Source organism: Triticum dicoccoides, chromosome 2B (genome assembly GCF_002162155.2).
Source record: "Triticum dicoccoides isolate Atlit2015 ecotype Zavitan chromosome 2B, WEW_v2.0, whole genome shotgun sequence".
NCBI classification, from domain to species: domain Eukaryota; kingdom Viridiplantae; phylum Streptophyta; class Magnoliopsida; order Poales; family Poaceae; genus Triticum; species Triticum dicoccoides.
Genome location: NC_041383.1, coordinates 615,112,398 through 615,125,495, shown reverse-complemented (window position 1 = coordinate 615,125,495; position 13,098 = coordinate 615,112,398).

Here is a 13,098-nt window from a genome sequence, read left to right as displayed (position 1 = left end):
ACTGTCTAGTCAGAGTAAAGAGTTAATGCTTCTGAAAGACTGTGTCTCGGTCATCCATTTCTCAAACATCATGAAGTGCGAGAAACTCAACGGAGGAGATCGATTCTTGTGGGGAAAAGTGCGCAAACCTTTGCAGAGTGTACAAACTAATCATGGTTAGCCGTGTCCCTGGTTATGGACTTTTTGAGTATCTAGTTTCTTGGATTATCATGTGAATCTCATCATGTTACTTAATTTAATTTGATTGGGTTATTGATGAAGCTTAATTGGGATTGAGTTGGAGGAACCTTCTCAATGTTTAACAACCACCATGATAGTTAAATAAAATTTATTCCTTTGTTAGGGAAAAATTGGCTTTATGCAAAAACTGTAACCATAGAGTTTTCCACCAGCCATATGTGCATGTAGTGATAACATTATTCTGCTCATTACTCTCTATGTGTTACATTGCCAGCATATTCCATGTGCGGACCCATTTTCGGGCTGCAACGTTCATGTTGCAGACTTTTCAGGCAACGAGTAAGGTGCCTTAGGTCGTGATCTTTCACTCATTGTTGCCGTTGGAGTTTATGGACTCGCTTTATCTTCCAAGCCTTCCGCAGTTATCGTATTTAGATGGCCTTAAGCCATATTTATTGTAATAAGTTCTCTTTTGAGACATTCGATGTAATAAGTGTGTGACTACTACTCTGTTATAAATCCTTCAAGTACTGTGTGTGTCAGCATTATCGATCCAGGGATGACACTAAAGCACAGAGATCAGACTGTTTAAGGTCTGGTCGCTATAGGATAACATTTAATTTCTTATCAACTCTTTTTCCTAGAACAACACCAACAACATAATCACTAGCATCACACATAATCTCAAAAGGTAAGTCCAATCAGGCGGTTAAACAACAAGTGCAGAAATTAAGGCTTTCTTGAGTGTTTCAAAGGCTTCTAAACAATCATCATCAAAAACAAAAGGGCTATCCTTTTGCAAAAGATTTGTAAGAGGCCTAGAAATTTTAAAAAAGTCTTTGATAAATCTCCTATAGAAACCGGCATGACCAAGGAAATTACGAATACCTTTGATATCTTTAGGACATGGCATTTTCTCAATTGCACCAACCTTGGCTTTGTCCACTTCAATACCTCGTTCAGAAATTTTATGTCCCAAAACAATAAGTTCATTAACCATGAATTGGCACTTCTCCCAATTCAAGACATGATTTGTTTGTTCACATCTCTGTAGAACTCGATCAAGATTGGTTAAACAATCATCAAAAGACTTCCCATAAACAGAAAAGTGATCCATGAAAACCTGAACAATCTTTTCACAAAAATCAGAGAATATAGTAGTCGTACATCTTTGAAAGGTAGCAGGTGCATTACATAGACCGAAAGGCATACATCTATAAGCATAAGTTCCAAAAGGACAAGTGAAAGTGGTCTTTTCTTGATCAAGTTGAGAAACATGTATTTATGAAAAACTAGAATATCCATGGAGGAAGCAAAAATGTGTGTGCTTAGATAATCTTTCTAACATTTGATTAATAAATGACAGAGGGTAATGATCTTTTTTAGTTGCTTTGTTTAATTTTCTAAAATCAGTTACCATTCTATAGCCTGTGACAATTCTTTGTGGAATAAGTTCATTATTGTCATTAGGAACAATAGTTATACCTCCCTTCTTAGGGACACAATGAACAAGACTTACCCATCTACTGTGAGCTATACAATAGATTATACTGCTTCCAGAAGTTTCAATATTTTTATTCTTACCACTTCTTTCATCTTCGGATTTAACCGAGGTTGGTGATCAACAACGGGTTTAGCATCAGGTTCCATATCAATCTTGCGATGACATAGAGTGGGACTAATGCCCTTAAGATCATCAGGAGTATATCCGATAGCAGCTCGGTGCTTCCTTAGAACTTTCAATAATCTTTCTTCTTCATGTTCTGAAAGGTTAGCACCAATAAAAATAGGATATATTTCAAAGTTTCTGGCAATTGTTTTAATTCAAACACAGGATCACCTTTGGGTGGAGGAGGATCTCCTAGAGTTTCAACAGGCAGCTTGTGTTTAAGCAGAGGCTGTTGTTCGAACAAGATTCTATCGATTTCATTTCTTTCATGCATATGCAAATCATTTTCATGGTCTAGAAAATATTGTTCTAAAGGATCGGTAGGAGGTACAACCATAGAAGTAAGACCAATAATTTCATCTTTACTAGGCAAATCTTTCTTATGAGGTTTTCTACTAAACATGGAAAAAAAATCCATGAGATTCATCACCAAAGCTAACACCGACAATTTGTTTCTCACAATCTATTTTAGCATTAACGGTGTTCAAGAAAGGTCTACCAAAGATAATGAGACAAAAGTCATCTTGTGGGGAACCAAGAACAAGAAAATAAGTAGGGTATTTTATTTTCCCACACAAGACTTCAACATCTCCAATAATCCCAATTGGCGATATAGTATCTCTATTGGCAAGTTTAATAGTAACATCTATGTCTTCTATTTCAGCGGGTGTTATATCGTTCATAATTTCTTCATATAAGGAAAAAGGAATAGCACTCACGCTAGCACCTATGTCACATAAACCGTGATAACAATGATCTCCTATCTTAACTAAAGCAACAAGCATGCCAACAACTAATCTATGTTTATCTTCTTCATCGGGTTTGGCAATTCTAGCAGCTTTAGCACAGAAGTAAATAACATGCCCATCAATATTATCGACCAAGAGATCCTTAACCATAGCAAAACTAGGTTCAACTTTGATTTGTTCAGCTGGTTTAGGTGTTCTTATATAACTTTGGTTGACCACAGTTGAAACTTTAGCATGTTCCTTCAATCTAACAGGGAAAGGTGGGTTTTCAATATAAGTAGTGGGAACAACTGGATCAACATTATCAATGATAGTTTTGTTTCTAGCTTTTACCGGTTCTTTAATTTCTTCTTTAATTGGTGGGTGATGTCTGAACCACTTCTCCTTATGGAGATCAACATGAGTAGCAAAATATTCACAAAAGGAAGCTATCTCAGAGTCAAGTCCATACTTAGTGCTAAACTTTTGAAAGGCATCGGTATTCAATAAAGGTTTAGCCCAATCAAACTTAGGCTCAATACCCGACTCTTTACCTTCGTCGAGTTCCCAATCTTCAGAGTTGCGTTTAATTCTTTCTAAAAGATCCCATCGGAAGTCAATAGTCTTCTTCATAAAAGAACCAGTACAAGAAGTATCGAGCATGGATTTATCATTACAAGAAAACCGAACATAAAAATTCTGAATAATAAGTTCTCTCAAGAGCTCATGAATTGGGGCATGAATATAACATTGACTTAAGCCTCCCCCAAGCTAGAGAGATGCTTTCTCCTTCACGAGGCCAAAAATTATATATATAATTCCGATCACGAAGAACTAGATGCATAGTATAATTTTTTTGATGGAATTCCAATATCAACCGATTCCAGTTCCAAGATCCAATATCTTCGCATAGCCTATACCATGTCAACCCCTTTCCCTTCAAAGATAAAGTGAAAACCTTCTTCTTAGCTTCATCTACGGGTAAACCTGCAAGCTTAAAAAATCCACAAATTTCATCCACATATATCAAGTGCATATCAGGATGTTCGGTTCCATCTCCTGCATAAGGATTAGCTAACAGTTGTGCTACCATACCCGAAGGAATTTCATATTCAATATTTTTAGTAGGTGCATTAGGTTGAGGGGTCACTAATTGTGGTTCTGTTCAAGGTGAAGATCCCCCGAACAAACCCCTCAAAGGATTGTTTTCCATAGTAACAAGTGACAATAAATTTCAGCATGTAGTAATAAATTTTCCTTACCAATTTCCACTTACCAAGAGCGCTTCACTACCCAGCAACGACGCCAGAAAATTGCCTTGATGACCCACAAGTATATGGGGTCAATTGTAGACTTTTCAATAAGTAAGAATGTCGAACCCAACGAGGAGCAGAAGGAAATGACAAGTGCTTTTTTAAGCAAGGTAATATCTGCAAGTGCTAAAATTGTAAGTAACAGAGTAGTTTGATAGTAGATAATTTGTAATGGTCAAGTAATGGTGGTAGTAACAAAAGTGCAGCAAGGTAGCCCAATCCTTTTGAGGCAAAGGACATGCCAAATCAGTCTCTTATGATAAGCAAAGTGTTCTTGAGGGTACACGGGAACTTCATATTGTCACTTTCATCATGTTGGTTCAATTCGTGTTCGCTACTTTGATAATTTGGTATGTGGGTGGACCAGTGCTTAGGTGTTGTTATTACTTGAACAAACCTCCTACTTATGATTACCCCCCTTATAAGCATCCGCAACTACGAGAAAAGTATTAAGAATAAATTCTAACCATATCATTAAACTTTTGGATCCAATCGGTCCCTTACACAATAGCGCGTAAACTAGGGTTTAACCTTCTATCACTCTCGCAACCCATCATCTAATAACTACTCCACAATGCATTCCCTCAGGCCCAAATATGGTGAAGTGTCATGTAGTCGACGTTCACATGACACCACTAAGGGAATCACAACATACATAAACACATATCAAGTTTACATGATTACTTGCAACATGATTTCTCCCGTGACGTCAAGAACAAAAGTAACTACTCACAAATGATAATCATGTTCATGATCAGATGGGTATTGAATAGCATAATCTAAACATATAATCTTCCACCAAATAAACCATATAGTGATCAACTAGAAGATGTCATCAACACTACTAGTCACCCACAAGCACCGATCTATAGTTCCAGTACAAAGATTGAACACAAGAGATGAACTAGGGTTTGAGAGAAGATGGTGCTGTCAAAGATGTTGATGGAGATTGACCTCCCCAAGATGAGAGAGTTGTTGGTCATGATGATGACGATGATTTCCCCATATGAGAGGGAAGTTCCCCCGGCGGAATCGCTCCACTGGAGGGCAAAAGTGCTCCTGCCCAAGTTATGCCTCGAGACGGCGGCGCTTCATCCCGAAAGTCCTCTCCTGATTTTTTTCTAAGGCAAAATAACTTATGTACCAGAAGAGGGGCACCGGAGATGGGCCTGGGTGAGCACAACCCATCAGGACACGTCTGGGCTCCCTGGCGCGCCTAGGTGGGTTGTTCCCACCTGGTGGGCCCCTGTGGTACTTATTGGCTCCAAACATCCTCATTTATTCCATAAAAAATCCTCCTAAAGTTTCAGCTCATTTGGAGTTGTGCAGAATAGGTAGCCTGACATAGCATTTTCAGGTACAGATTTCCAGCTGCCAGAATTCCCCCCCTCTGTGCATACCTTGCATATTATGAGAGAAAAGGCATTAGAATTACTCCAAAAAGCATTATTATGAAATAAAACAACATAAATAACAGTAGGTAATGATGATGCAAAATGGACGTATCAATGCATCATAGTATTTGATGTGAGAAAAGGCATTAGAATTAATCCAAAAAGCATTATTATGAAATAAAACAACAAAAATAACAGTAGGTAATTGTAGGATCGAAAGTATGACTAGAGGGGGGGGGGTAATTAGACTACTTGACCAAATAAAAAACTTGCTTTTTCCCAATTTGAGTTATTGGCAGATTTTAGCAACTTAGCACAAGTCAAGCAATCAACCTACACATGCAATTCTAAGAGTATAGAAACGGAATGTAAAACAATTGCATATGAAGGCAAAGGGGAGGAGTTTGAGGAGGCAAACACAATTGGAGACACGGATGTTTTTGTCGTGGTTCCGATAGGTGGTGCTATCGTACATCCACGTTGATGGAGACTTCAACCCACGAAGGGTAACGGGTGCGCGAGTCTACGGAGGGCTCCACCCACGAAGGGTCAACGAAGAAGCAACCTTGTCTATCCCACCATGGTCGTCGCCCACGAAGGACTTGCCTCACTAGGGTAGATCTTCACGAAGTAGGCGATTTCCTTGCCCTTACAAACTACTTGGTTCAACTCCACAATCTTGTCGGAGGCTCCCAGGTGACACCTAGCCAATCTAGGAGACACCACTCTCCAAGAAGTAACAAATGGTGTGTTGATGATGAACTCCTTGCTCTTGTGCTTCAAATGATAGTCTCCCCAACACTCAACTCTCTCTCACAGGATTTGGATTTGGTGGAAAGAAGATTTGAGTGGAAAGCAACTTGGGAAGGCTAGAGATCAAGATTCATATGGTAGGAATGGAATATCTTGACCTCAACACAAGTGTAGGTCGTTCTCTATCTGAAAATGTCTGTTGGAAGTGTAGGCATGTTCTGATGGCCCTCTATCCAAATGAAGTAGGTCGAGGAGTATATATAGCCTCCACACAAAATCTAACCGTTACACACAACTTACGAATGTCGGTGGGACCGAATCGTGAAACTCGGTCGGACCGATTTAGCAAATAATGTGACCGTTAGGATTTTCGGTGGGACCGACATGTCAACTCGGTGGGACCGATGTGGTTAGGGTTAGGGCATAATGTAATCTCGATGAGACCGATTACACAAACTCGGTGGGACCGATTTTGGTAATAAGCTAACCAGAGAGTTGGTCAGGCAAACTCGGTGGGACCGATTCGCTCATCTTGGTTAGACCGAAACGTTACGAAAGGGAAATAGAGAGTTTGCATTGCAATCTTGGTGGGACCGATCGCTCATCTCGGTTGGACCGAAATGTTACGAAGGGAAACAGAGAGATTACAATCCCATCTCGGTGAGACCGAGATCCCTATCGGTGAGACCGACTTGATTAGGGTTTGTGGCAGTGGCTATGACATCCGAACTCAGTGGCGCCAGATAGAAAGAATCGGTGGGGCCGAGTTTGACTTTTGGTTTGGGTCATATGTGGATATTAGAAAGTAGTTGAGGGCTTTGGAGGATATTACTAAGCATTTTGAGCAAGAACCTCATTAAGCAACACCTCATCCCTCCTTGATAGTATTGGCTTTTCCTATGGACTCAATGTGATCTTGGATCACTAAAATAGAAAATGTAGAGTCTTGTGCTTTGAGCTTGAGCCAATCCTTTTGTCCTTAGCATTTTGAGGGATCCACTTTTCTCATCCATGCCATGCCAATCATTGAGCTTTCCTGAAATATTTATCTTGAAATAGCATTAGCTCAATGAGCTATATGTTGTTAGGAATTACCAAAACCACCCAGGGATAGTTGCACTTTCTATCTCCCCCTTTTTGGTAATTGATGACAACATATAGATCAAAGCTTCGACAAATGATAATAAGATTGAAAAACATTGTCGCTTTGAGAAGTATGTGAAAAGCAAGAGCTCCCCCTAAATTTGTGCATTATTTAAATTTTGCTTTAGACTGGAAATGCACAATGAGTTAGGATCATGGGTTACTCTTCCATGTCACATACATCTTTGTGGAGCGCTCAAAATGATATTGATTGAACACATGCACTCATCACCAAGCAAAGTGAATGATCATATGAGAATATAGGAGATAATATCATCCAACAAGCATTAATGTAGCATAGCATATGATCATCCAAGTATCTCACAAAAGGCATAATGTAACAAGCAGACAAACAGATAATGAAGTTCAACCACCAAAAATAAGAGAGATCAAAAGCAACACTCTCTCTCGAAGCCTATGATCTATACATTTTTCTCCCCCTTTGGCAAAAAGTTACCAAAAAGTTCACAAAAAAAGCATAGTGCTAAATGACTCTCAGGCTTGGTCTTCATGAGGTGCTGCAGAGATGACGCCAAGGATGAAAGCATCAGTCGATGTAGCTGGAGCTGGTGGAGTGGCTGCTGGAGCTGGTGGCACTGAAGCTGTTGCTGGTGCAGATGATGTAGCTCTGGTGTCTGGAACAGGCACTACAGCAGATCTCTATCCTCTGGGCACTCTAGCAAATGCATCTGTCGTAGACTTGCCCTTCTTCTTCTCCACTTCCTCCGGAAGTTGCTCAACAACTGACTGGATCTCAGTGACCTTGACATCAAGATCATAGAATTTCTTCTCTATGATTCTCTCCAAGCTCTCCTGGTTTTGAGTCAGGGTGGCCAAGCCATTCTCAATCCTCAAGGTGGAGACAATCAAGTAGCCAAGCTGATCTTGCTTGCTCTTCAGGAACACTTGAGATGCCTCTTCAGCAGTTGGCATCTTAGCAGCTTTCTCAGCCCTTGCTTTCTCTTTCTTCTCTTGTGCTTGCATAGATGATGGTTCATTTTCATCCATCACAATGGTGTTGTCCTCAAAATCAGGGTAGATGGGCAGGTGCTCCTTGTCCAAAAGATATGTGCATGTGCCCATCTTGGAGTTTATGAGCTCCTGAATGTGTGGGGCATATCCACAAGATCTCTTCTGATCAGAAGCAGTCCTTTTGATTGTTTCCACAATCAGACTCATGGCTTTCAATTTCTGAGGCACATCAAATATATGCAGCAAGTTGATTGCATGGCCTGTGATCATCTTGTGATCACCTGACTTGGGCAGCAGAGTGTGCCTTAAGATCCAGTTGATAGTAGGCAATCTTGACAACAGGTAATTCACATAGCCAAACTTATGTGTCTCTAGTGCAACATATGGGATCTCTATGTACATACTAGCCATGGAGTTGTGGTCTTTCTTCTTCTTGGCATATACATCCAAGTCATCCTCATTCTTCTTTGGAGCATTTATCAACTCAGCCCATTCTTCCACTGTGGATTGGTACCTAGTACCTTTAGACATCCAAACAATCTTCCCATCTGGGTAGAAGTGAGCTGTGGAGTAAAACTGCATGATGAGCTCATCCTTCCACTTGGTGAGCTTCTGGCCAACAAAGTCAACAACTCCACAAGCATTGAAGCTGTCATATACTCCTGGATAGTGATCTTCATTCTTTCTGATGTACTCCTAATCAACCTATCTCATGTCACATACTATGGGCTTCTTGTTAAGCAAAATTGTTTCATACAAATCTTGTTGTTCCTTAGTGTGGAACCTGTAGTCCACTGCAGTTCTTCTTCTGACAGCATAGGGATCGGTCTGTCTCTAGAGTCTCAGTCCTGCATCCTTCCTGACCTTCATATCCTCCACTACTGGATGTACATCATTGTGGTCAGGGATCTTGGGCTTCAACTTTCTCAAGACAAGTGTGTCATCTTCTTCATCATCTGCAGCCACATGCACTGGGGCCTTGTTCTTATATTCAGCTGGAATACTCCTGGTGTTCCTCTTAGTTGCAGACTTGGGCTTAGGAACAACAGCCTTGGGAGCATCTTCGGGCTTAGATGGAGCAGCCCCTGATCTTATTGCATCTCACATTAGCTTCTGAGATTTAGGTGCTGGTGCAGCAACCTCTTCCTCTTCTTCCATCATTGAGGGCTTTCCAACAACTCTGGTCGTAGTTTTCTTGACCCTTTCTTTCCTTTTCTTCCCTTCTGCAGCTGCCTCTTTGGGTTCAGATTCCAAAGTTACTTGAGTAGAGGCTCTGGCTTTAGACATGGGAACTCTTCTTGCAGGTGCTTTGGTCTTCATACCAGGCTTTGTGGCAGCAGCTATGCCATATTCCTTTTTCAGCACTTTCTTCTTAGATGTGGCCTCATCATCAACAGCCACATAGTCCTCATCTTCAGACTCTGAGGTTCTCTTCTTCCTTGTCCTAGTAGCTGCCTTGGGCAAGTTACTAGGTGTGCTCCCGCTACCCTCATCTGAGGTACTAGAGGGACTAGTGCCCTCTCTCATCTGAACTTGCTCCTCAGACTTATTCTGACTGTCACTCTGATATGACATGATGCAAACTCAGATAGCAGACCCTGTGAATAGATGTAGATGAGGTAGAGTAGATGAGCATCACAAAGCACAGAGGTTTTTGCAAAACAAATGAGTTAAAACTTAGTTTTAGTTTTCCACAGAAAGCATTTCGGAGCTGTCGATTTGTAAACTCGGTGATACCGAAGCAGCTTTTGGAACCTAAACTAGTGAACTCGCTAAGACCGAGTCACAGTTCAGTGGCATCGAGACTGCTAGGGTTTTACGGAGAATCGATCTCGGTCACACCGATTTGCAATTCTCGGTCGGACCGAGAATCACATGTGCAATGGCCTAAGCCAAATCGATGAGACCGATTTCTACAACTCGGTCGGTCCGAGATGAGTTCGGCGGAAACCTAACTCTAAATTTTCAATCCAAGATTAATCTATGAAGTAGTTTTGCTGGATAGGAAGATTTCAAATGTGGCAAGATTCATGGCAATGCAATGTGCTAGGAATCGGAGTTAAGAATAGCACAAAGTTTCAAATCCATACCCTAATGCGGCGATGGACTTGCTACGGCGGCAACGGCGGAGCAGAATCCCATTGACAGCAACGGAGACCAGTGGCGGGAGGTCACTGGCGATGAGGAGGACGATCCGGAGACCTAATGAGGCAGGGCAGGCTGAGCGCGGGCGAAGCGTTTCGGAAGATTTTCCAAAATTTGACCCGTGAGTATATATAGCCTGATCCTGTCGGTGTGACCGAGTGGAACAACTCGGTGGCACCGAGATGCATAACTGCAAGCAGTTACTGCAACTCGTGTGACCGAAAAGTTCAAATCGGTTGCACCGAGATTGAAAACCTAGATCAACTTAGTGATCTCGGTATGGCGGAAATGGATGAATCAGTCAGACCGAAATGCACAAAGAGGTTTTGGAAGTTTAAGTCTATGACAAATCGGGAACTCCGAGTGCTCCTCACACAGAGTGGTTCGAATCTGACTTGATCAAACTTTGTGATGTAGCATGAATAGAGTTTGAGTCAAGAAAAGCATAGATAGCTAGAGAAGGTTCTTAGGCATTCTTGTCCATCCACTTGGCAAAGAAAAGGAACCAAACAATCAAAACTACAAGTAGATTTCCTTGAATGAGTAAAATATGCAACCAACATGCTCACACAATAAAATGGCAAATGAAATATGTGACAGAGCATGCACACACAATTCTAGCATCTATCAAGCAATTGGCGATGAGTAGGTCATCTATATGTGAGTATATTGACTTAGGAGTCAAATGAGAACATTTGATCATAGGTCATACTCATCTTTTAAGCACAAGTGGGGTTACGACTTTTACATAAAGCATTGTTGTGTTCACACCATTAGAGTTGCTTTAGCTCAACTCTTAGAGTAAAGCTCCCCCTAGATGTGAGATCCCCCCTAAGAGGGTTGAACTAACCTTGGGTTTTGTCGATGATGACTTCATGTAGGTGTTGAAGATGTGGATGCTCAATGTTGATGTAAATCATTTGGAGCAATCCTTTGGAGTGAGTTGTACTTTCAATACCTACATGGGTTAGTCCCACAAGGAACAAACAAGGATATCCATAGACATATAGTGATGCACACACAAGATGATGTCTATGAGAGCGTTGGGTTACCTTGTCCCTTGTCTTACCAACAAGAGGATTTGTGACTCCATGAACTAGTGCAAGATGTGGAAGTTTATTGCACTCGTTCTCGCCAAAATGATAAGAGTGAAGTATGTTGGCGGAGTCACCCTCAAGAACTCTGTAGTTCTTCTTCTTCGGGATCCACATCATCTTGATGGGAATCCTTGGGGTTGTAGTCGTACTTGATGAAGTAGAACTTGATGTAGTCTTGGGAACCCACTTGACCAAGGCCTTAGGAGCTTCTTCAAATGCATCAATCTCCTCTTGAAGCTTGTCCTTGCCTTTTTGCTTGTGGTCTTATGGTGGAAGATCATCTTTTGCTTGTGTCCCTTTCAAAGAAGTACGATCATACTTCTCTTGTCAAGGAACAAACTTCGTCTTGGGGTATTGATCTTCTTCCCACTCAACTCCATTGGCATTGAACTTTCGTTCAAAACCAACACCTTGGTTCTTCCAGTGCCTTCCTTGCTTGCGCACAATTTGCTTGAATTGCTTACTCCCGGCAAGGCTCTTGTAAACACCTTTATCTATAATTCCCTTCAAAAGGCTATTTTCTTGCTCAAGTGTAACTTGGCTAAGAGAATCATTAGTGGAATCAATAGAACTACTAGAAGCAACAACATTGGATTGAGCATGATTATTGTTACTACTAGAGGAAGAATCTTTCTTGTTCTTGTTACTAGACTAGACTTGAGGCATGTAAGTAGACAAGAGTAAACGCTTGGCAATGTAAGAAGAACTTTTCTTGCGAAGATCATCATTGATAGCTTTTAAAAACTCATGTTCTTGCTCAAGGTTGAACTTTTCAAAGAGTAAGTTCTCATGAGTCCTTAAAAGTTCTCGATGATCTCCTAAGATAGTTTCACGAGCTAACTTAAGAATGTTTAGTTCTTTAGGTAGGAGCTCAATCTTCTCCTTATCATTGTCATTCGTTTTATCTTGATTAGCATGATTATTTGACGTTTCATCATAGTATTCATCACTAGAGTTGTTAACAAGTAAATCATCATCACCTAACAAGTCATCTTCATCACTATTGAAATCAACATACTCGGCGTGTCATACCTTTGGGCCTTTAGCCATGAAGCATCTTCCAAGTCCTTCATTTGGTGTGTCAAATATGTCGTAGGAGTTGGTTGACACAAGTGCTAGACCGGCAACACCTTCATCTTGAGTATATTCAGAGTTGGAGTGATAGCTTCTCTCGGAGTGATTGTTGGAGTCGGAGCCGGATACCCATTCACCAACATGAGCTTGATGTCTTTGTTCTATGTAGCTCCTTGATGACTTGTCCTTCCTTTCTGAATCCTTGCTTCTCCGGGATGTTCTTCGTTCATAACAATCATCTCTACTCCTTTCTCTTGATGGTGATTCTTCTCTTCTACTTATTCGTTTTGGAGAATATCCTCTTCTTTTGTAGGGAGTCATACACTCATTGGAATAGTGTCCGGGTCTTCCACAATTGTAGCAATTTTGCTCACGACTAGAAGATCTTTTGTCATTGTAGGACCTTGACTTGGAACTTCTTTCCTTGCTCTTACTCTTGTAGAACTTGTTGAAGTTCTTCACCATTAGGCTCAATTCTTCATTGAAGGTTTGTTTCTCACTTGATGATGTGGGAGCTTCACATGAGGCTTTGTAAGCACCACTTGACTTGTTGTGGAGCTCTTACTTATCCTTGAGTGACATCTCATGAGCAACAATTCTTCCAATGACTTCCATTGGTTGAGATCAATG